The following is a 23,014-nucleotide window of genomic DNA, read 5'->3' on the forward strand; positions in this document are numbered from 1 at the left end:
AGCTCACAGTTTTTGGTGGCGTTACAGTAGTGAAAAAACATGAACAAACAAACTGCATGTAATCACGAATTGCTATCGTACAATGCTATCGTGACTTCTGCTCAAAATTATCAAAAACCAACGCCGTTAACGACAGTCTGCAGACTCAACTTAATAATTTACAACACGAAAACAGCGTCCTTAAGTCTGAGTCAGACAAAAACAATAAAGAAATATGTGAAATAAAGGGAAAAGGAAACAAAAAAGCTTAGATAACAGTGTGATAAGCATAACCCACAAAGGCGAGACGAAATCAAACTTGCATTTGAACGTAAGCAAGGACATTCGGGTGTCTCGAAACTTCGTAATGATCTGAAGCAACTGAAAGTAGACGTCAGTGCGATCGAGATGCCAGAAACGAGCAGAGATTTAAATGACATTCGGAAAAATATGGAATCTTTACGCTCGAAACAGAACTCCTTTGATCGAGATATTCGGAACCTTTGTAAAAGCGGTAGTTATGCAATGTGCCGAAAAACAACCAAAGAGGCAGATGATGAAAGTGATATAAAACCAAAGCTTCCCCGCATCCATAGGACCATGGTTGATGAGGCTGACTTGCCATACATAAGGAAAACACCCTACGCGTCTGAAAACTCGAAGGAAACGAACAAGGGCTCCAATGCAAATCAGAGGTGAAATCAACTTGTCTATTCGCTTGCTCACCAACACCCTGAACTGGATATCGTACCTGATCGTGCATCATGGCGGAACTCCTCGGATGCTGCAGATCGGCCTGTTACTACTACATACCTGCTGCTGCGAGAATCGCCTTCATCGTCCTCGTCATCGAACTCTATCAGAAGACTAGAAACGGATAAATCTTACTCCTCACCCCTTTGACGCACCGAAACTGTGCTTGCAAGCAACCAGTTCATGGTGAGAACCAGGGACTATGGTGGGAGTGACCAGCTAAAGCAGGATTGGCCTGTACCGGACACTACCCAACATCCTGGGTGGTCTGTGATTAACACTGGTGTTTTGATACTGGCGTTTTCAACTGCTGACTAACTACTACATGTATAACTCACTGATGCAATGCTCGGGAATTAGCTGGAGATGAACTTCGACTTCAATGTTTCATTCCTAAAGTCAGTAATTGAATACTTTTCACAGGGGCCAGCTCCTGCACTCTATCACTCGTGGAGTGACCACATGCATGTATTTATAAGGAGGCTTGGGTTATCTGTTCATATGATTACAAGAAGCAAACTCAAAATGTTAAGTGTTCATCATCATATGCGAATGAAAAATATACATGTGATAGCAAGTGACGTCATCTATATTTATGCTGATTGTCAGTAACTAATCACAGAGCTTTTATTTTTTGATGTTTCCAGGGGTTAATTATAGAGGACCACTGGGAGTGGGGAGCTGATTAACCCCTGGAAATAGAAGTTGCATAGGCCTCGGCTTCACTTCATTGGTATTCACCTGCTATGAACAAGCGTTATAAAGTATTAATTCTTGTAGTCCCGCGAGAGGTGGAGACGGTTGCGTTCTGTCTCTCGTCCTCAAGCTGGCCATTTGAATATAGTTGATTAACCGAGACTTTACCTGTAAGTTGAAGGTTAATTGTAATTCTATAGCTAAGCGCACACGGGCGACAAAATGACAAAAAAACCTGAAAACATTTGTTTTCAAATATTTTTTCACAATTTGTTGCCCGTCTGCGGGCGACAAAAACAAATGTTTTTCGAAAACATTTGTTTTTGAAACAGTTTTCGAATATTAAACATGCAATATATTTTTGACCTAGTCAAAATGTTTTTCGTCAAAACGTCGCCCGTTTCCGGGTGACTGCAACGAAACGTAAAACATTTTTTGCGTCATCATCGTCATTAGCCAATCACGATGACGTTCAGCGTCATGTGATACCAACCAAGCCAGGTGTGATGTATGGCGCAACCATGGTTACCCCTTGTTTTTGACGTGACCTGTGACGTGACCGTGTCATTTTGTCTCCCGTGTGCGGGTGATTGAAACAAACACGACAAAGACGCAAAACATTTCGAAAACAACTGAAAACACATGTTTTCAGTTTCGCTGTCATTTTGTTGCCCGTGTGCGCTCAGCTTATCGAACTATCAATCACGAGCGGGACCATATGAGATACGCGTAGTAGATCAGCAGTAGGCCTACTGGCCCGGCCACGCTAAATACCCACCATGTGAGTTCTGCCTTGGTCCCATCTGTCAAGCATCAAGCTGTCAAGCATCTGTATAGCCTTGGAGATGTCGTCGCCAAATAATTTGTTGGCAACAGGGATTATACCTGTTTGGCAAATGCTTTGATACTTGGCCTTGAGATCTGGTTTTGTTGCATCCTTACGTTTTATTTTTAGATCTCCTGGCTTGCGTACCCAGGAAGAGCCAAAGCATCGCAAGCGATTTTGACTTTTTTTCTGTTTGTCAATGTTCTCTTTTGTCCTTATCTCATCGTTAAGCTTTGGGGTTTTTAAAGCCCCACAGTTTTCCGGAAAGTGATAGAGTTTTTCCTTCTCCATCGCCATATCTTTGGTGATCCTCAAGCGAAATCGATTGTTCACAATTTCTGCCAGTTTAGTAACAACAGGTGGCCCTGTGGGCTCATTCTCATCAAGTTCTCTCGAAATTTCATCGAGGAAACTATTGCCACACTGGTCATTCTGGACTTGCTGCTTCTCAGCAACACTTTCACTATTTATCAGGTCATCGACATCAATGTCATTCAATTCTTCCTCGACGTGCTCATCACAGCCGTCATCATCAAAACTCGTTCGTATTAATTTTCTGCTTCACTACACTTCTTGTGGGCATACAAACAGATATCCGTGCCGTGATTTTACAGTGATGACAGCGTCTTACAAATATCGCAGGCCGTTAGGCCAGGCCCTTACTCATAAAACTCATTCATAAGTAGTGTACATGTATTTACCAAGCTCTTCCAATTAGTGACTCGTGGATTCGGAAAATAAATACGAACGAGTTTTGCTCATCAGAGATTAATACCCTCGTGTTGGGTGGATCCTTGGCCGCCATGATAGCAACTATGACCTAAATACCGACATCTGGCCTATCTATGTAAAACACATAGGTAGGTATGTAAAACACGATTTGATTGGTCGATTTTGTCGAAGGGAGTTTTGTTGAAGTGAGTTTTGTCGAAGTGAATTTTGGTGAAGTCAATTTTGACGAAGTAAGTTTTGTCGAAGTCAATGTTGTCGAAGTGAGTTTTGTCGAAATCAATTTTGCCGAAGTCTTTGTTGAAGTGAGTTTTGTCGAAGTCAATTTTGTCGAAGTAAGTTTTGTCGAATGAGCCTTCTAGGCTTTCGTAAGATACACACTGACTGCTGATCTACGACGCGCATCTCATTTGACCTATTGATGTGATTGATTGTGAGATAGTATAGCGGGTTTCAGGCTAGATCCTGTCCGCGAACTGATACCTATCCTGATCCTGATCCCGGAAGCGGGATAGACGAATATCTCTAAATCATTTGGCCGTTCTGCTGTAAATGTAAACTAGCGACGTCATTTAGCTGTCCATGCGCCTTTCTGTAGGACCGATAGGGCAAGAAACTCATTTATCCCTTCTGCTTGTTCCATTTGGAACGATTTACCCGCCAACATAAAGCAGTAACCTACATTATATTCTTTCAGGACAAGAAATAAAATACAATACTTCAAACAACGTGTTTTTTTCGGAGCTGGTCATGGCTTATGTAAGATTGATAACATACACACTCGTTTTAGACTTGGTTAAACCAGAGTCTTTCACATAAAGAGTCAGGCCACGGCAAGTTTCATCTGATCCCAGAGCTCTCTAGGGCAAATAACTGGAAGTCATATATGAAACCCATTTTACTTCAGCTACAATAAACTGAACTGAGATGCAACACAATGATAAAACGACCAAATATTCAACGAAAAATATACTCCGCACATGCAGTATACATAAGATTTCTCGGATAACAAAATTACATACAATATAATTTTTTTGAACTTATATCGATGTGAACGATCCAACAATTTAGGCGGATATGTTCGTTAATTTTTATTGGCTGCTAATTGCCAAACTAAACAATAATCAAATCAAAATTAAACTGCATGCAAGCATCCACTGATCGGCTTGCAACTTGTGACAGGCACATTATGAGAAGACTCAGAATGTACACATCATGTATGTAAGGTTCAAACCAAATGGCGTGTTAAACAATATTGGACAGTATTCCTAACACCACTTTGCGCTTTAATGTATGCAAAACAAGCTCATCGATAGGAAAATGAACCGTTTTCTAATCTTAAAAGCAAAGAAACTGGGCTTCAAAATAGCAGAGACATTGAATTAGAGAAATTTTGATAAAACACAATTTGATTTCCAAACATGCTAACGTTTGACCAAAAAAGTCGAGACATTTTGCATGTTTTCATACTTTTAAAATTTTTTACCGCGAACGCGAAATTAACCTGCTATAAAACTTGTTGTAATGGGTCAAAATTGATAAGATATGAATATCCCATTAGATCACAACAAATGGAACCATATGTTACCGTTAGATGGTCCATTTAGCACCGACAACATACCTAACGACTTATCAACTGCTAACCACAAAAATATGTGATAATTCCGGAGAAGAAAAACGCATTTCGAAAAGTATTCTCAAATCAGTGCCGTCACTACTTCTCAAAACTGTCGAAAAGTAAAATATGAAACATATCGCTTTTTGTATCAATGTTGTCTTGGACACTATATATGAATAGCTGAAATCAGTGCATTTGAAGCTGGCGTTTGCTCTAAAACGGAGTCTTTGGCTATGTTCAGCTGATCGAAGAATAATTGTTCAAGTTCCAGTTTTGTGAAATTTGCCTGGGTCAACGCGTGACCCGAGAGAGCTCTGTCCCAACGCGCGTCTTTTGGAACGGGCGGTTGCTTTGATGTTGAAACCATACGTTCCCTAGTTGCCTGACAATTTATTTGAAAGACTCTGATTAGACAACTCTAAAATTTGATCTCTACTCAAGGTCTATCATCGACTCTCCTATGTGCTCATATAGGCAAGAGGCTGAGACATACTTCCGTTACTTTATTAATTGCGTGCAATTTTGCTGATATGAGACGTATTTTCGACTCGTGTCGTCTTTCTCTCATCCTCAGACAAGTAATTTTTGAATTTGATCATCCATTTGTAAATCACAACCCAATTTTGCTCATATAATGAGACGTATTTTCGACTCGTGTCGTCTTTCTCTCAACAATTTTTCCCCTAATCTCATCCTCAGACAAGTAATTTTTGGATTTGATCTTCCATTTGTAAATCATAACCCAATACTGTTTACCTTCGTCGAGGAAGTTATCAAAAACTCCAAAAGATTTGCCTGTTAGCCGGCCTCCTGATCATACTGGTAAGATTCGGCTTCATAAATTGGGAATTGGATTGCCAACCTATATTCACCTGCATTCTGCCACTCCAGTTGTGATAGGTGGCCATAATGTACCTTGGTACGCGGCACCATTTGTTCAATAAATAAAATTAAAAAGATAAATCCGAAAAATATTTCGTGATCAGCCAAAACAATTATGATTTTTTTCTCCAGAAGGCTTTGTAAGTTTGAAACATAAATCATAAAGCGCGATAATTTGGCAGTTTTAAAGTAGTGCATAGGTTACAGAACTAAAATTGAATCTATTCAAAGTAATCTCGACTTCTGGCTCTTATCTAATTGTATACATGTATTATGATATTTCAAAAATTGATTGTTGACGGCGTCAATGGACAGCGCTGATGCTCGCCTCTCACAACGGTCACCTTGCTGTCGTAGATGCTCTATCATGCTATTGAAAGCGGCGCAGATGTTGACGAAGGGAAGAAGGTAGCACACCAAAAGCTTTCTCAAATCATAAGATGATAAAGCAATATAAAAAATATGTTGGCAATGTGTATGTTATTGTTGAACAAGATAACTAGTTTGAATCTCTTGAAATCATCTACTCCTCTATCTAGTCGTTTCTTTTTATGTATTTCGATATTTGCCTGTCGACAGTTTGTCTGTCTTGTTTTAGAACGGCTGGACGGCGCTAATAAGTGCCTCCCAAAACGCTCACCTTGGGGTCGTAGTGTACGGGGTTGTAATTAAATGGAAACTTCACCAATTAAAGTGAATGGTATCATAAGTCAAAACAAGTTCTCCACCATATCACATAGGGGTTAATTGGGCGTTTGTCTTACGCTTGTGAATTGGTAAAGACTGTGCCAGCAAAAGGGACAGTGATCCAGGGAATAAATCTTACTTTAGATAATTGGTAGTCTACAGACAAAGTCTACAAACAAGTTCTCCACCATATCATATAGTGGTTAATTGGGCGTTTGTCTTACGCTTGTGAATTGGTAAAGACTGTGCCAGCAAAAGGGACAGTGATCCAGGGAATAAATCTTACTTTAGATAATTGGTAGTCTACAGACAATGAATCCATTGTGTCGCCAACTGTTAGTGGAATGTCGTGTTTTTGCTTAACCCGTGAAGTTGAGCAAATCAAATCGAACCAGTGTTCATTGAAGAAAACAAGCCAATGTCAAATCGAGAGTTAGAAAATAGACTGTCAAGCTTGTTTCGGTGTAGTGAAATAGGCACGACAGATGTTGTCACGAATGACATTGATGATGAACGTTTCAAAGCGGACTATCGTGAGAAAATAGAATTCAAAGACGGAAAATACTTTGCGCCATTGCCGTGGAAGGAAGATAACTATGATCTGCCTTCTAAACTGGAGCTTTGTAAGCAACGATTGTCACAGGTGACGAAACGTCTTGAGAAGTTGAACTTAATGGACTCATACCGTGATGTTATGCAAGAACACCTAGAAAAGGGATACATCGAAATGATACCGGAAGCAGATCGCCCATGGAGTGAAGAGCGTTGTGTTTGCTGCAAATGCCGGTCGGGTGAGTCTTAATGACTGACTTTTCAAGGGACCTTGTATGTTGAAAAGCATGAGTTACTACTGCGTTTTCGCGTACATAGATTCGCAGTCATTGCTGACATTGCTCGCGCATTCCTGTCTGTTGGACTTCTTGAAAAGGATAGGAACTTCGTCAAGTTTCTTTGGTTTCGCAACAATTACCCGAGAGAGGAAATTATTGTTTATCGTTACACGACAGTTGTCTTTGGGAACATCGTCGCCGTTCGCGCTAGGCATGGTACTGGACGCAAGGGCCCAACGCGCCGCGTAGCGGCAAAAAAGCGAAGCTGGCGAAACATTTATAACGGGTCACCGTCACTTATTATTGGACTTATAGCGCATTTACGGGGTTGCAACTATTTTGCTTTATAGTGTCACCAGGAAAGAAAAGCATGCGACCTAACGCCGATCTATTTGTATAAAGTGATAATTGGAAGGTATATAGTAGGAAATATCAATAAAATAATCATTCCATGTCGTCTTTTGAGGGCATTTTTGATTGTAAAAAATATGTGTGTACGTCACCGTAGTCTCTGCAATGATAATTTTATCAGAGCAGTCTCGCGCAAGTAGAAGTTCTTTACCTATTAGTTCTTCACTTATTAGTCTCAACGTCTGGCGCAAAGCCAGACGTTTTCCATTACGATTTCACTACGATGTTTGACAAGAAGGAGCAGTGCGCGAGATATGCTAATGAGCAGACTTCCCTCGCTTGAGTTTCTGAAGAATGTTCCATATCGCGCTAAGCTCATCACTGCTGATTATGACAGGCGTGCAACGGTAGGTATCTGCTCCCGAACTTCCACCCTAATACGGTACAATAAGTTACCATTTGATGGGAATGGGACAATGCCCTCACTGTGTATGGAGTCATAGGGATAAGAAGACATTATTCATTAGTGTTGGTACAAGTGATTTTGCCCAAAAAGCATGCGGATTCAAAAAACAAAATATGCAAGGTATCACGTACATGACCATGACGACGTGCAGAAAGTGCACTGGCCAGTGCATACCCTATGGCTATGTACTAGTAAACATGGTAAACATGAACAACATAATTATTCATCGGCAGTTCATTTTACTCCGAGCTTTTCCTGAAACATATAGCCATGATGATTAGGCCTACCATGTCCATGACCAATAACAGCACTAGATCATGTAGATGTCAACAAGTTCACATGAACCGTATAATCCTGCATGGCGCATGTGGGGCATGCGTCTACTCTAAACCAAAGCCCCAAAATCACTTGTTTTGGTCTATTTCACTTGTGTTTCCCCCGTCTCCCAGTCCATAATACATTTACAGTTTACAATCCCCGATCATGGCCCAACAAAAGGTCATCGGTTGACTAAAGGAACACAACTGTTCAATGGATTTATAGTTGAATGCGATCAAACTACGTCTTTTCAATCGTGGATTGTAAATTTAACCCCATGGGCCTAGGGAAGGCCCTATAACAATACTTTCGACACAGTTATTATCTCCGCTCCCTCCACCATGTTACACACAGTGCTCACTGCTGATTCTAAAATGCGCCACCTAGTCAAAACAGGACATATGTTCTTCTAGGAATAGATCTCTTTCCAATATTTCGTCATTCCACTATCGTCATCACCTCATCATACTTTCATTGACATTACAGGCACACATCCACAGAGCACTCTTCAAATCATCTACACAGTGGTTATCCAACTAGGATTATAAAGGTAATTTCTTAGCCCCGCACAGTGGGTTTCAGTCTTGATAAAGGGGCACTATTGCTAGCAGCTAGGTAGGCAAGATAAAGTTAGCCGAAGTAGCCGATAGGGGTCTCTCACCCCTCAAAGTCCGTCACAACTATTCAAGCTTGTACAAGGAATACATGCAGCGCTGACTCTAACAAGACCCAATGGGAATGTCGCACAGTCATCTGTCAAAAACAAGACCTATGTTGTAGTATGATCTCTTGCCAATATTTAATAAGTGTACTATCGTCATCACCTCATCATACTTCATTGACATTACAGGCACACATTGACATAGACCACTGTTGCAATCAACGACACAGTCGCTATCCAAGTAGCATTATAGAGGTAATTATCATTATCATTCATACCTCATTAGCATGTGAACCAATCGCGTCGCGTCCTTTGCGATCACGGCAAAGCCTCATGGAATAATGTCTTTCACCGTTGAATAATTTTTCATATTCCATGCCTACAACTTCAATTTCTTCATATTCCATGGCTAGAAGTTCAATACTAATATAATATCCAAGATAAAGTTACAAGAAGTAGTCAATAGGGGTCTCTCACCTCTCACTGTATGTCCACACTATTCACGCTTGTATGAGGAATACATTCAATGCTGAATCTAACAACACCCAGTGCCCTTACTCTGTATATTAGTCACTGGAAGATGGCCCATTTCACTCCTTGCTTCTACTTCACCTATAGTCTCATTGCAAACGCCTCAGTTCTATGATATCACATTCACTTTCAGCTGTCATGCAACGCAACAACTGTGCTATCTGCCATCGCACATCAACGAAGAAGTGCAGCCGCCCACATTCCACCTCACGTCTGTCCGACCAGCTGCAATCCTCGAGGACGCCCCACTGTACCACGATTTCACTACGATGTTTGACAAGAAGGAGCAGTGCGCGAGATAGGCTAATGAGCAGACTTCCCTCGCTTGAGTTTCGGAAGAATGTTCCATATCGCGCTAAGCTGACCACTGCTGACCATGACAGGCGTGCATTGGACTGGTACAGGTTGGAACTGAACATTGAATATGCTGGTGGTGACGCTTTCTGATGAGAAGTTGGTCGTGACTGATGCAGTATCCTTGGACTTGTCCACAGCATCGTTCAATCATTGCTCTCTGAGCTGCCTTGATTCTGTACTTACCCAAATACTAAGACCAAATGCCTGTTGACTGTGCTTTAAGAGAGACTGGCGCCATGCCTAGAGATATGACTGACCCCTATTGGCAAATTTGTATGACTTTATCTTGCCTACCTAGCTGCTGCCTATAGTCTCCCTTTAACTGCGGAACACTTCAAAGTCGATAAAATGCCATGTTCCACCTTTTAATGTGTTCAGACCGCCATTTTCAAAATAATGAAGTCAGGACACTGCCTTCTAGTCTCATAATAAATTTTGCTTTCCTCAATAATAACATTTCTTCTTCTTCAATGCTTTCATCATTCCAAACTTCTCCTCCTCTGACTTTTACAGGGGTACAGTCATGGCAATCAAAACCCAAATACTGAGACCAAATGCCTGTTGACTGTGCTTTAAGAGAGACTGGCGCCATGCCTAGTCTCTCTTAAAGCACAGTCAACAGACACCAACCCCCTCAGACTCAGAAACCACAAACGCCCAACCCTTCCTGCTACCTTAATACTTCTGGATAAGCATTAGAACTCATACGAATCAAGCACATCAAGTGACCTAGAGGAGAAACTGTACATTGATAATGTCTTGACTGGGGCTGATTCAGAAATGCTTTAGTGGAGTACTATCACTCGGCACGGAGTATAATGCAAGACGGTGGATTTAATCTTCATCAGTGGTTGTCAAATTCATCCGATCTTTCAAGAATTTAGCATGCTGACGGAACTCAGACACAGCAGACAACGGCCAGCGTGCTTGGACTGAAATGGAATGCGGAAACTGATGGTTGGGAATTCCTAAAAAGGAGCTACACTGTGACACATTTGATAGCATTACAAAGCGCCACGTGCTTTCGGTTGTGTCATCCCTGTTCGATCCATTAGGTTTTGTTCAACCAGTGACTGTTCAGGCCAGATTATTCATTTCGCATTTATGGGAGGCGAAACACGATTGGGGTACTCCATTGCCGTCAACTGAATGCCAAGCATGGTGCGACATTGTTCAGGACTTAAACTGTGTACATGAAATTGAGCACCCATGTTGGTATCAGTTGGACAGTTGTCGCCCTGTGCAGCTACATGCTTTCAGTTACAGCAGCTTGGTAGCAATGGGAACTGTTTGTTATCTACGACAAGATGATTACGTGGTTTTGATTGGCTCTAAGAGTAAACTCGTTGGTACAAAGGTAAAACCGACCGTGCCTCAACTTGAGTTCTCGGCGATGGTGATGTGTGCAAGATACGTGAGTACTCTTACGAAAATCTTTGCTAAGGATTACCCAGATCTCGAGTTGTATCATTTGACTGACTCTGAAATAGGACTTCATTGGCTGAATTCGTCAAAGCAACTGAAGCGGCAAACTGCAAACAAAGTCAACGTTTTCAAGGAACATTCGTCGGTTCGAAATTGGCGTCATGTTGCCAGCTGGGAAAATCCGGCTGATTGTGTGTCTCGTGGCTGTAGTACAGACACATTAAGATCGTCTGATTTGTGGAATCATGGGCCAAAGTGGTTGGTAACGGAAGATTGCTGGAACCATTTGAAGCCTGAAACAAGTGCCGATGTATCAGCTAGCGTTGCTCAGAGGAATTAGGTCCCAATGTAGGAAATGAAATGCACAATGTTGGCAATGTTGGCAATGTGATTAACGTACAAGGATACAGTGACATTGAGCACTTGCTTCGGGTGACGGTGTACGTAATGCGATTTGCCGGTCTTTCCGATGACAGAGACCCTAACATTGCTGCTAATAAAATAGAAAGGGCAGATATGCTATTGGTAAAATCTCTACAGGCAGAATACTTTTCTGAGGCTCTTGGATACTTGTCGCGAAAACAAGCAGATAAACCCGTTGACCCCTGCCGCAGCATCATTCGTCAATTGAATCTTGTTCTGGCTGAGAACGGACTAATTCGTGCTGCTGGTAGACTTGGGACGCGCACTGGTATGCCCATTTTGTTACCACGGAAGAGTTATTTCACGAAGTTGGTGATTCGCAGAGCTCAACAGCAGGTTTTTCATTCAGAACTCGGAGACAATACTGGATTCCATCCACAAGGGCGAGGTTAGAAATGTGCTCCGTTCTTGCGTAACTTGCAGACTAGTGTCTAGCTGGGCTTTTGTGTTGCCCCAGAGTCCCGATCTCCCGATCTTCCATACTGATTCATCAGTTCCATTTGCTAACATGGGTATTGATTTGACGTGCGAAAAGTGTATGTATGTTTGTTTACTTGCCTTTGCACGAGGGCTGTAAACTTAGAAATTGTAACTGACATGACTGGCTCTCATTTATCCAGGCTTAATAGACGTCATTGTAGTGTATATTCCACTCCAGCTATGTGTTTATCAGACAATGCTAAAACCTTCAAGAACGCTTCAGAGGAAATCCTGAATTTGTTGAAGAATATTGCCAGTGACTCAGTTCAACGGCATTTTACTCAGAATAGAATTGAATTTCGCTACATTCCAGTTCAGAGTCCATGGTGGGATGGTTCATGGGAAAGGTGTTATGAAAATGTCAATTAAGAAAACTCTTGGTCGATCTTTGATTACACTTGAAGAACTGTATACACTGATCAAAGAGGTTCAATCAGTAATGAATGATAGACCTCTTACCTATGCTTCAGGTGTTTAGGATGAACTTAAACCCTTAACTCCTTCCATGATAATTCTTGGTCACTGTGTTAGACCGTTGCCTCAGTTTCAGTTAGATGAGGATGATTCGGAGACATTCGGAGATATGAATCATATCAGACGTGCTGAAAAGAGGCGGTCTGAGTTGTATAGATACCTTCAGAATCGATTCCATGAGGAGTATCTATGTGCTTTGCGAGAAAGACATTCATATCAGACAAGGGCCCATGCTTCCGAATGTAATAGGATTCGTGCTGGTGATGTTGTACACATCCTTGATAAAGATCATGCGCGCACTCTGTGGAAGTTAGGTATTGTCATCGAACTACTGATGTGAGCCGATGGAATGACTCGCGCCGCAGTCTAAAAGACTAGTGGTAAAACTCGAACGACCAGAGCCATATCGAGGTTATACCCATTAGAGGTATGTTGTGGTTATGTTGAAAACATCTGTCAGTTAAAGTTGCCAGAGACTGAGGAAGCCCCCCTAAGACGAAGTGAGCGATTAAAAATGGTATAGATTATTAGGGAGGGAGAATGTGGAATTCTATTGACTATTGTGGTACCAGTTCAATTTATGCATTGTGGTGAAGTGTTTGTTGGTTGATGTAGTGTCATTATGTGTGCCCAATTGGGATGTGTGTTGGCAAATAAATCAGACTTGTATATGGAACCAATGTGTTCGGATGTGTTTGTTGAAGCTCGAGAATTTCAAATGTGGAATGGTAAGATGTTTGCTCAAGGGATCACACAAGGTACAGAGAGAAGCAAATGTAAGCGTGTGACGATAGCAACACTTTTAATTGACACCTGTGATAAATAGTTAGCTTTCACTGCTGGATGTCTTAGTGACACAAATCAATATTTCCAGCATGGTGCCAGTGTGTTGCTTAAGGTTGCTAAACACGCAGGGAAACTGAGTCCTAAATGCGAGGTAATTCTTTGTGTCAGGCTCTGCTAAACCTTACAATATTGGGGGATGGACTTAGCTACAAGAGTAAAGCACAAGAATTATGATAGCAGAAAGGGGCGCCTGTAAAAATTGTACGTGACCTCTTCGCTAGAAATGAATTTTATACAATCAGTTGTTAGCGCAGCATACGTCCCCCGTTGAAACCGAAACTCAGCACTCCCGTGACGATAAATTCGATGTCACAGACATTCAAGCACAAACGCCACGCCGGCAAAAACCAAAACAAGGAAAACATCTTTAGAATAGAAGATGATTTTGAAGTGTTTTGACAAAGCAGCACAATTTTATGTCCCTGCACAGGTACATGTACACGTATGTCGCGCGCCTAAAATGACGGAGCACCTAAAATGTCGGTTTTAAGGATCTAACAACGTCGGTGCCGCGTTTTGAAAAAATTATAATTTTTCGTGCCAAAAAACATCGCTGGCCACGCCAAAAATGACGGTCCTGTAATCCTTGGCAGACGACAATTTAGATAGGCTAAAAACGTTCACTTTTTATAGTGGTCCCATATATCTTTGTCTACTGTTGGCCAGTTCGTTACGATGTGATCAGATTTGGGGATGCAAATATTAACAGACGTTCTGGAATCTCTATGAGCTCCGAACAATCAATGCCAATCTAGTCAAGATTGGGATCTGGCTCATCTCTGTTGTATTGCATCTTATGGGTCCTTATTGCATGTTGCAGGTCCTTCCTATAAATAGCGAAGAAATGCTTTTCCTTTGGAACGTTTAAGGCTGTTACAGCGGCACTAATGACATTCGCTGATGAGGTTCTGTGCTGCGGACTGTCGAATCGGTTGGAACAAGGAATATAGAGCATGCGCAGTCTATTGGGAACAGGCAGTGCACATGGCAGTGTCCCATTTGAATACACCCAGTTTGCATACGTTCTTGAGTTTGTACATATTATGTTTATGATGCTTCCATTAGAGTGCGGGCTGAATATCACAAGGCTCAGCTCGCACTCGTTTCGTCAGCACCCTGTAAACAAATTTCATCGAAATTAACGGTTTGCATATATGGCTGCGATTAACGATACAATTTCCACTCGTCTGAGGGAAAATCTGGCAATTGTTATGCAACTTGATAATTGCAGGGCGCAGCTATTAAATACCAATTGTTGACCGACGTATTCGAGAGATTTTTCCGGCCTGCATGATCGGAGGTCGCAGCAACAAAAAACGCCCATTTGAAGGACGCTTTCGGTTGATAATTTGAAATTGGAAATGGATTTTATAGACTGTATGTTTATGAAATTGTTTGCAATCGTATGAGTGATTTTATGTTATATGCAATATATACACAATTTACACAAAACACCGGAACTAAATAATCATAATCATAGCTAAACAAGCCACGTGTACGAGTGCCTGGTTTACAAGGTGGCCTTCAGCGCATTGCTGCTGTGATATTAACATGTGGGAGATGCTCAGAGAGGTTCCTGTTACTTCCACAGGGTGTTTATAAAAGTAAATAATAGATTACCTTTACACAGATTCGAATGCAGACAATCGATGCAGGTAAGATGATACGCCCGAAGCTTCGTGTTTCAGATTAAGTACTGCAGCCTACTAAATGTTATGTAACAAGTGTGACCACATTTCCTAAATAAGTTATTTTTAGCCAAAGGCTGAAGACCGGATGTGTATCAACTGTATTTATACCCTTCACTAAGACGCTTCTTAATCTTATGATCTGGTGGTGGCGATTAAAACTTTCATTGGCACCTAAATGAATGGCCAAAATTATCGTGGCGTCGGCATAGATCAAACAACCGTTAAAATCGAGTTAGTTCCCTACCGCGCTCATTAGTTTACCGCTGCCCTCTGAATGCATCTTGCATCTTGAACGCTCATGGACTCAACTCACAACAGATTCGTGTGAGATCGAGAGGCGAATGCGAATGCAACCGCAGTCCTTGGTATTGCCAATAGTAACCTGCATGTTGCGATGCGACACAAGCACGCCCCTTTTCTATATGAGCTCTGTCTAAAATGACCTTTCTTTGTGAGAAAATGAAAACAGGCGCGAATAATCCGCCCAACTGAAATGAACATTCGAAATAAAGTATCACATTCACTGGACCAGAAGCGATAGATTCGTAGTCAGATACTGCAATATACCAACTAGACATGCATGTAAAACACCCTGGCGACTTGCATATGAGTGTAACAACGGGGCTCGAGCTGTTCATGTACATTTATATACCCTAATTCCAACGAAAATATGATGACGTCATGAGAACAGAATGTGTTGCTGAGTATGTAACCGTCATTTTTGGCGTGCCCATCGACTTTTTTGGTACGAAAAATTACTGATCTTTTAGGCGTGGGCACCGACGTTTTTGAACCCACAAGACCGACATTTCAGGCGCGCGACACACCTGGAGTGTGAGGTGTTCGGACCACACTATTAAGCATTGTTGCCGTGCTCATCTCACGAACACGACGATTCTGCACAAAATGTTGCCTTTCTATGATATGTTTTAGTACAAGTGTCTTATCTCCATTTAGAGCTACATGTATGCGTGTCATTCGGCAATAACAACGTCATGTCGCAATATTCAGTGGACATGTTCGTCTCCTCATGCCTGGATTCCAACAACTGTCTGCTGTATGGTCTTCCCGAAATTACCATTGCTTCACTCCAACGAATCCAGAACCGAGCAGCCTGGATCATCAGCAGAACTAGAAAGCATCACCACATCACACCTGTCCTCAAAAGTCTCAACTGGCTCCCTGTTAAACAGAGAATACAGTTTAAGATACTCCTGCCTGATCTTGGGTAAACAAAAAAAAGGTTGGAAATCTATTTGAAAAAATACAATGAATAACACAGCGGTAATCGAACAACAGATGAAACATATTGGTGTTATTAACCCCAGTTCACAACAAGGGTACCAACAAGGATACCAACAAGGTTCGACTCCAAAGTAACAGAAACCAACTAACCCGTTGAACAGTTCAAATCTAGTTAACCCTAGTCAAGGGCTAGTCAACACTAGTCGTCAACTAGCCTCAACTAGCAGTCAACTATCCTCAACTAGCAGTCAACTAGCCTCAACTATGACTTCGTCAAGAGATCAAAGCTTGGCTACGACTCATCAAGTCTTAACTGATAGTGGTATCAAAGTCAAACAAGCCCTTGGAGTGTAAGTTGCTACTGGTAAAAGCAAGGATTTCCTGAATAAACATATTACCTTTAATGACTTAGATAGTATGACAGAGAAGGAAATCTTGAAATACCATAGAAACACCTTAGGGAAGATCAGTGGCGTAGTGGTTAGAGCACTGGGCTCATAATCAGGAGGTCCTGGGTTCGATTCTCGGAAGGGTCACTGCTGTTTCGTCTTTGTGTCTTTGAGCAAGGCACTTAACCGTACTTGCTTCTCTCCGCCCAAGAGTAAATGGGTACCTAGCTGGCAGAGTTGGCACACTATGAATGTTAGTCCTGAGCGCTGTATAGCTGCAGCTCGGACCTGTACTACTCCCAGAGAATAAAGCTTGAACCAAGAATGTACAGGCCAAGAACTATGGGTAATAATGTGAAGCGCTTTGAGCGACTGAAAAAAGTTGGATTTAGCGCTATATAAGTCTCATAATTTGAATCTACCAGACAAACATGGCTACTAGGTTTAAAGAGTAAGTAGATAAGAGCCACACTGCTTTTCATTACTGCAGCGAGCATTCAAAACCACCCAGAAACTTCTTAGCGGACTTCTTAGGTCGTATATGAATTCTATGGGCCCGTTTACGTTTGGCTGGCCATTCCCGCCAAAAAACCGCACTGGTCCATTAAGGCTGCCATTTACATCGTATGACGTCACAAAATTGTATGTTACGTCATATCGACCTATATTTCGCAAGTACCCGACCCGTCGGCGATACGAGGACGTCCTTCTCGGATATAACATGGTATGACGTCATTTTCCAAAATATTGCCGATGTCTGTTTTGGGCACCAAGATATTTGCCCCTTGAAAGGCCGATTTAAATCTCTGATATAGGTCATGTGGCAATATTTCGGCACAGAAATGTTGTCACTTGTGATATATCGAGTTAATGTCTAACGGGTGAACTGTATTTCGAACGATTTTTAACGCTTTTTACTTACTCTTTAACGATTCATTGGGTAAGATAGTCTTAAAAGCTTACACTAAATTGACAAAGATATTTTTGCCGCTTGATGACGCAGATGATCTTTATGAAGACTTAAGAAGTGATTACATCGTTACCAATGAACTTTGCAAGTGGTTGGGATGGTTGAGTCTTAGGATGGGAGTATTAACCGCTTTGGCATCATCAACTCTTTTCACTTTAGGACTGTGTCAGGAGATTCAAAATGGGCAAAGCCAGAACAGACAAAGTCAGGAAAAATCAATTAAGATAAATGGATCAGGAGACTCTTTTAGCTCGGGTGACAGCCATTGAGAAGCCCCAAAAACAAAGATCAGAGAAGCAATTAGCATGGTCAAGAGAGTTTGGCAAAAGGTCACAAGAATTTAAGAGGTTAAAAAGGGATACCAGACAACCAGAACCGGTCGAACCGAATAAGGTTGAACCACAGCCAATACCAGAGCAAAGTCCAGAGACAAAGTCCAGAGAGCTTCGCTCGAAGCAGAACCTGAACCAGAACCCAAACCAGAGGATGAATCAAATGAAACTGTATCTAAGACCTCATCTGGTATGATTGTAGCTGTGGCAGCAGTTGTTATTGTCACTATCATTTACTTTAAGTTAAAGAGTGTTAAAGAGAAGGTTGTGATGACAGATACTCATGTAATGGTAGATACCCCGGTGGTGAAAGAGGTGGTTAAAGAACCAAAATTATTTTGATGGAGTAGTCCTTTCTGGGTGAACTTATCTTGTCTAAAGCCAAACCACGTATGCCGCTTAGTGCTTATTGTATCACTATCAATTTCACTATGTTTAATTGTTCCTGAAATGGGAATTATTTATCCTCTGTAAGTTCAAGGATTACGTAATTATTGTTATCACAGTTGAATTTGACATGATCAATTCCATTTTCTTTTAATTTATCTTGCCATTCTCTACAAATATTACTTAAACTAAAAAGATGAAAGTAGCTCAAATGAATAATTGATTTATTTACTGCTCTCGTTTATCCCTCACTGGTTAGCTTTGTGTTAAAAAATAGATCACTGATTTCATCTTTTAGAAAGTCACCTGGCTACCAAGAATTGTAAAAAGTTATTGATTTCAAAGTAATGGATTTTATGTTTAAGGAATTGAACCCGAGGCGGAGGACCTTGGTTGAGTTACCAAGGTCCTCGAGGGTGGAGCTAAAATACAGTCCAAACCCGAGCCGACAGGCGAGGGTTTGGACGAAATTTTAGCTCCACCCGAGAGTGTCTTGGTAACTCAACCAAGGTCCGAAGCCGAGGGTTCAATTTCTATTCTAAAATACCTCAAACTTAAAAAGATAGGCCACGAAATAACTTGAATATGTGCGAATTTGGCAAATTCCATCCATCGCCTGCCCGGAGCGCCGGTAGCGCCGTTGTTTACATTATGTTACGGCAGCCCGTATAGGAAGTCCGGATCGGCTCGCTCAAGTGACGCTAAAATCCGCGCAAATGGGCTATTTGGAGCGTTTTTCTCAGCAAATATGTGTAGTGCTCATTAAAAAACTTAGGGTGGTTGATGCTTCCTTGGCTGATTTGTGTTTGAAGCAGTGTTTTGAGAGCCTCAAACTTCTGAAGTGAGCTGTGTGCATGGTTCCACATTTTAGTGCAACCCGAGGGAACTTTGGTAGAGCATCTTGGTTGCGTGTCCAAAACAATCCACTCTCAGAACGAGGCTTATGCATTTTCCATTTAAAAGTTGACTTTACGGTACCAAGGTATTTTAGAATTTATTGTTCTGTTAAGCACTCGAAGCTTTTTTACATTCTCGTTCTCTTATTATGAAGTCCATTACTATTTAAATCTAACAAAAGTTAACGTCAAACAATCTGCATAAATTTCTCCCTAACCTCTTCCATTTTCTCTCTACCATTCAAAATGATAACCACACATGGTAAATCCTATTGGTTTTCAATGAATAGATTTTCATGAAGTTTGTGAATCTTCTTTAGGTAAACTAACTGATTTTTACTTCTGAACAATTTCTATTTTTGATTCTTTCATAAAAAACCATTGGATCTGTTTCGAGGTAAATTATGAAATTGGGTTTAACGCACATTATGTGATTCACCACATTAAATGGTCGCATGTCGCTTCGAGCTTGACAGGTTGAGACGGACTGGTTGTTCATTTCACTATTGTCTGCCTGTTGTGAAGTTTGTGTGTATCAATTTCTTCTATTATGTCCGGGTGTCATTTGAGGCTCATCTTCTGTGAGACATGCGACCCATTTTGCCGTGGTGGGTCACATATCTTTGTAGTGTTTGGAATATGTGTCATCTAGACTATCAAATTGACCACAAGTTAAATTTCCACTGAACCAACTCAGGCGTGAAAAGATATGGTGTATTGAAAAAATGCTTCTCTCCATAATAATAGTTTTACCTTCAGTTGAGTGCAATCTCTCAATGAATGTTTCCATCGCCACCATTTGAAATTCGTCAGACTATTTTTTCGCGTTATTGTACATGAGTTCAAGTAGATTTTTCCCATGATAGTTTCTCTACACCTCTAATGGTTCTGGTACTATTACTACGTCTGATACTTCTTTAATGCCTCCGATTAACTCTGACGTCCAGAGGCAATGTTAACCTCAGCAACACTTCCTGCCATTTGTTAAACACTAAATAGTAATTAGTATATAGTTTTTAATTTCTATTTAGAATTTACTATTAAACATTAAAACATTAAACAAAGTTTGGATCACTGTAATCAATGTATTTTTCATAAAATCCTGAATGGCATCGTACAGATTCCATCTTCTAAGATGAATCATGTAGTCGTCAAATGAGATGTCTCTCTGAACCACATTCTTGGTAATTCCCTTCAGTTTCATTGCTTTTGAATCTTTTGCTGTGTAAGCAAACATCTTACTTCTCAAGGCAATGCATTCTATCATCTCTTCTCCTCCTAGCTCTTCCTTAAAGTAACCTGGTACCTTCTTCTTGATAGTGTCATAGAGTGGATGGGACTGCGTCCCGAGAGCTGACCTCGTGTGGGATTTCCGGTAGTTAATGAAGTCGAAAAAAAATTATCCTTAAGGTTTGTCAGGTCCTTCGTCAACTCGTCAGTCTTTAACTTTAAGACAAAACTGTCAGTGTCAAGATACAGTAGTTCCAGGTACTTCTCACCATAGCAAGGTTGAAGAACATCATAGTAGAACTAATACATCAGAAGCTTAGACAATTAAAAGACTGAAGCTCCGATGTAAATCGGTTTGTCGAATCTCATGGATGTTTTTTCCTCATGCTAATAGCTGCGTTCTGTTCGTCGAATATGCAAATTGAGGAAAACCTAGGATTGACCATGAAACTCCTGGCTGTGACCAATTCAACTTCCATCCTGTTCCTTATGTTCTCATTTTTTTACTATAAAACGAGTTGTTCATAAGTTTAAAATAATCTTTCTCGAAATCTCTAGTAGAATCCATCCTCCTTTTAGTGTTAAAATCAGTGTAGGGCGCCAACTACTTTGATTGTTTGAAACTTACCACAGAATGAACCTTCTTAAGAACCATTCCTATATTTAAGTAAAACTGTAGCATCCTGTATGCACTATGTAGTTGGTTTTATCCTTTTGGGTCAGTATTAACTTTACTACATTAGATATTTTCCCTTCTCTGTCATCTCCAAGTAACTCTCTCTGGTGAGGACTTAATTCATCATCATCAATTAAGAGAGATTCTCGGGACAGAATGGAAAGTTCTTTGATTTGAACTTAATGTTTTCGGGGTAAGCCAAGTCTACCTCTAAGAGGTAGCCTACTTCGTTGTGCTTAGGAACTCCTTGTATCCAGCTTGACATCGTCCGAGAGCTTTTGGGTCTTTGGGTTCCATCATCTCAAAACTGCCGTAGGGTTGAGGTTCCATCATTGCCCGACCATAAAGGTTATTTGCATCGATGTAAAGTAGCTTGTGGTGCTCATCGGCCTTGACGTGTCTTGTTCCCATCACTCCTGAAATACCTCCTCTTATCGCCTTTTCAGAAGTAAGTAAAATGCTTCAAACCAGCTTGCCATGTTAAACCAGGTGCTGAGTAACAGTGACAAGGATCGATCTGAAAGTAGTTCAAATTGACATCCCTGAATTTCTCAAAGAAATCAGCTAGAAGTAACACATCAGTTTTGAGGTTTTTCGACTTCTGGCTCTTATCTTATTAACATGATATAAATGAACATGTATATCATTTTTGAATGAGATAACTAGTTTTAACCTCTTGAAATTGCCTATACAACAGACTATCATCTATTTTGTATCTGTATTTCGATATTTGGTTATCGATAGTATGTCTGTTTTGTTTCAGACTGGCTGGACGGCGTTAATGAGCGCCTCCCAACACGGACAGCTTGATGTCGTAAAAACTCTATTGAAAGGCGGAGCAGCGATTAACAAATCCGCCCAGGTAACATACCACGCACTCATACAAGTTCAAGTATTTAACAAAGAATACTTCTAAGTTTATTCGAACTTTCCTAATTGTGATAAGGATGGCAGTATTTTCCTCTTATGTGGCCGATATGTCAAAATTCAAAACTGGTGTTTTTGACTTATTCGAGGGGTAGGAAGATGAAATAGCCATAAACAAAGTCGGTCTTATGCGAACATGTCTTCCCACTTACTGACTTAATGACTAGGTTAACTGGAAGAATGCATTAGCTGGAGATGAAATTACATCCATGTCCATCATGCATGGAAATAATTCGAAACGCCACACCGCTTTGCCAAGCATTTACATATCGTAAAGTTTCAAAATCGTTGGTGTTTTTTTCGTATACTCTAAAGATTAGAATACTTGAATGGCCCATGGCTTCATATCACGTAGAAACTGGCGTCTGCATGACTTATTCTGAGATTGCCATTTCTTACAGGATGGACGTTGGACCGCATTAGGAGAGGCAGAGGAGAACGGACACAAAGAAGTGGCCGAATTCTTAAAGAGGTCAGGAGCAAAACGATAAAAAGGGTGATCAAATATTGCCTTCCCAGTAACAGGTAAATAGGCAACGGCACAAAGCCAGGGCTGAAGAGTGATCACTTCATTTACCGTCATCAGGGCCCGGAGGACTGGATCAGGTGGTCACCATCAATTGACACAGCACAGTTGAGGAACATGAGCCAAAGTGAAAAAACCCAGCAGCTCGGAGACTGTCAACGTTAAATCCAATCTGCGATAGCAGGTCATGCGATCTTTGAGATTTCGTGGGAAATCAAATTGTAAACAAACGCACGTGCGTAGTTCAAATGTCAACAAATGCGCGTTGGTGATTGCGGACTTGGGTGTTCCCGGTTTTTTGAAAAGGGTTTCTTAAATATAGGACCTGGGGGGGGGGGGGGGGGGGAGGAGCAGATTTTTCATTGGGAATTAACGCCAATCAAGAATAACATGGCGATACTTTGTAATTATAG

This window comes from Lineus longissimus, chromosome 16, assembly GCF_910592395.1.
Source record: "Lineus longissimus chromosome 16, tnLinLong1.2, whole genome shotgun sequence".
NCBI lineage: Eukaryota > Metazoa > Nemertea > Pilidiophora > Heteronemertea > Lineidae > Lineus > Lineus longissimus.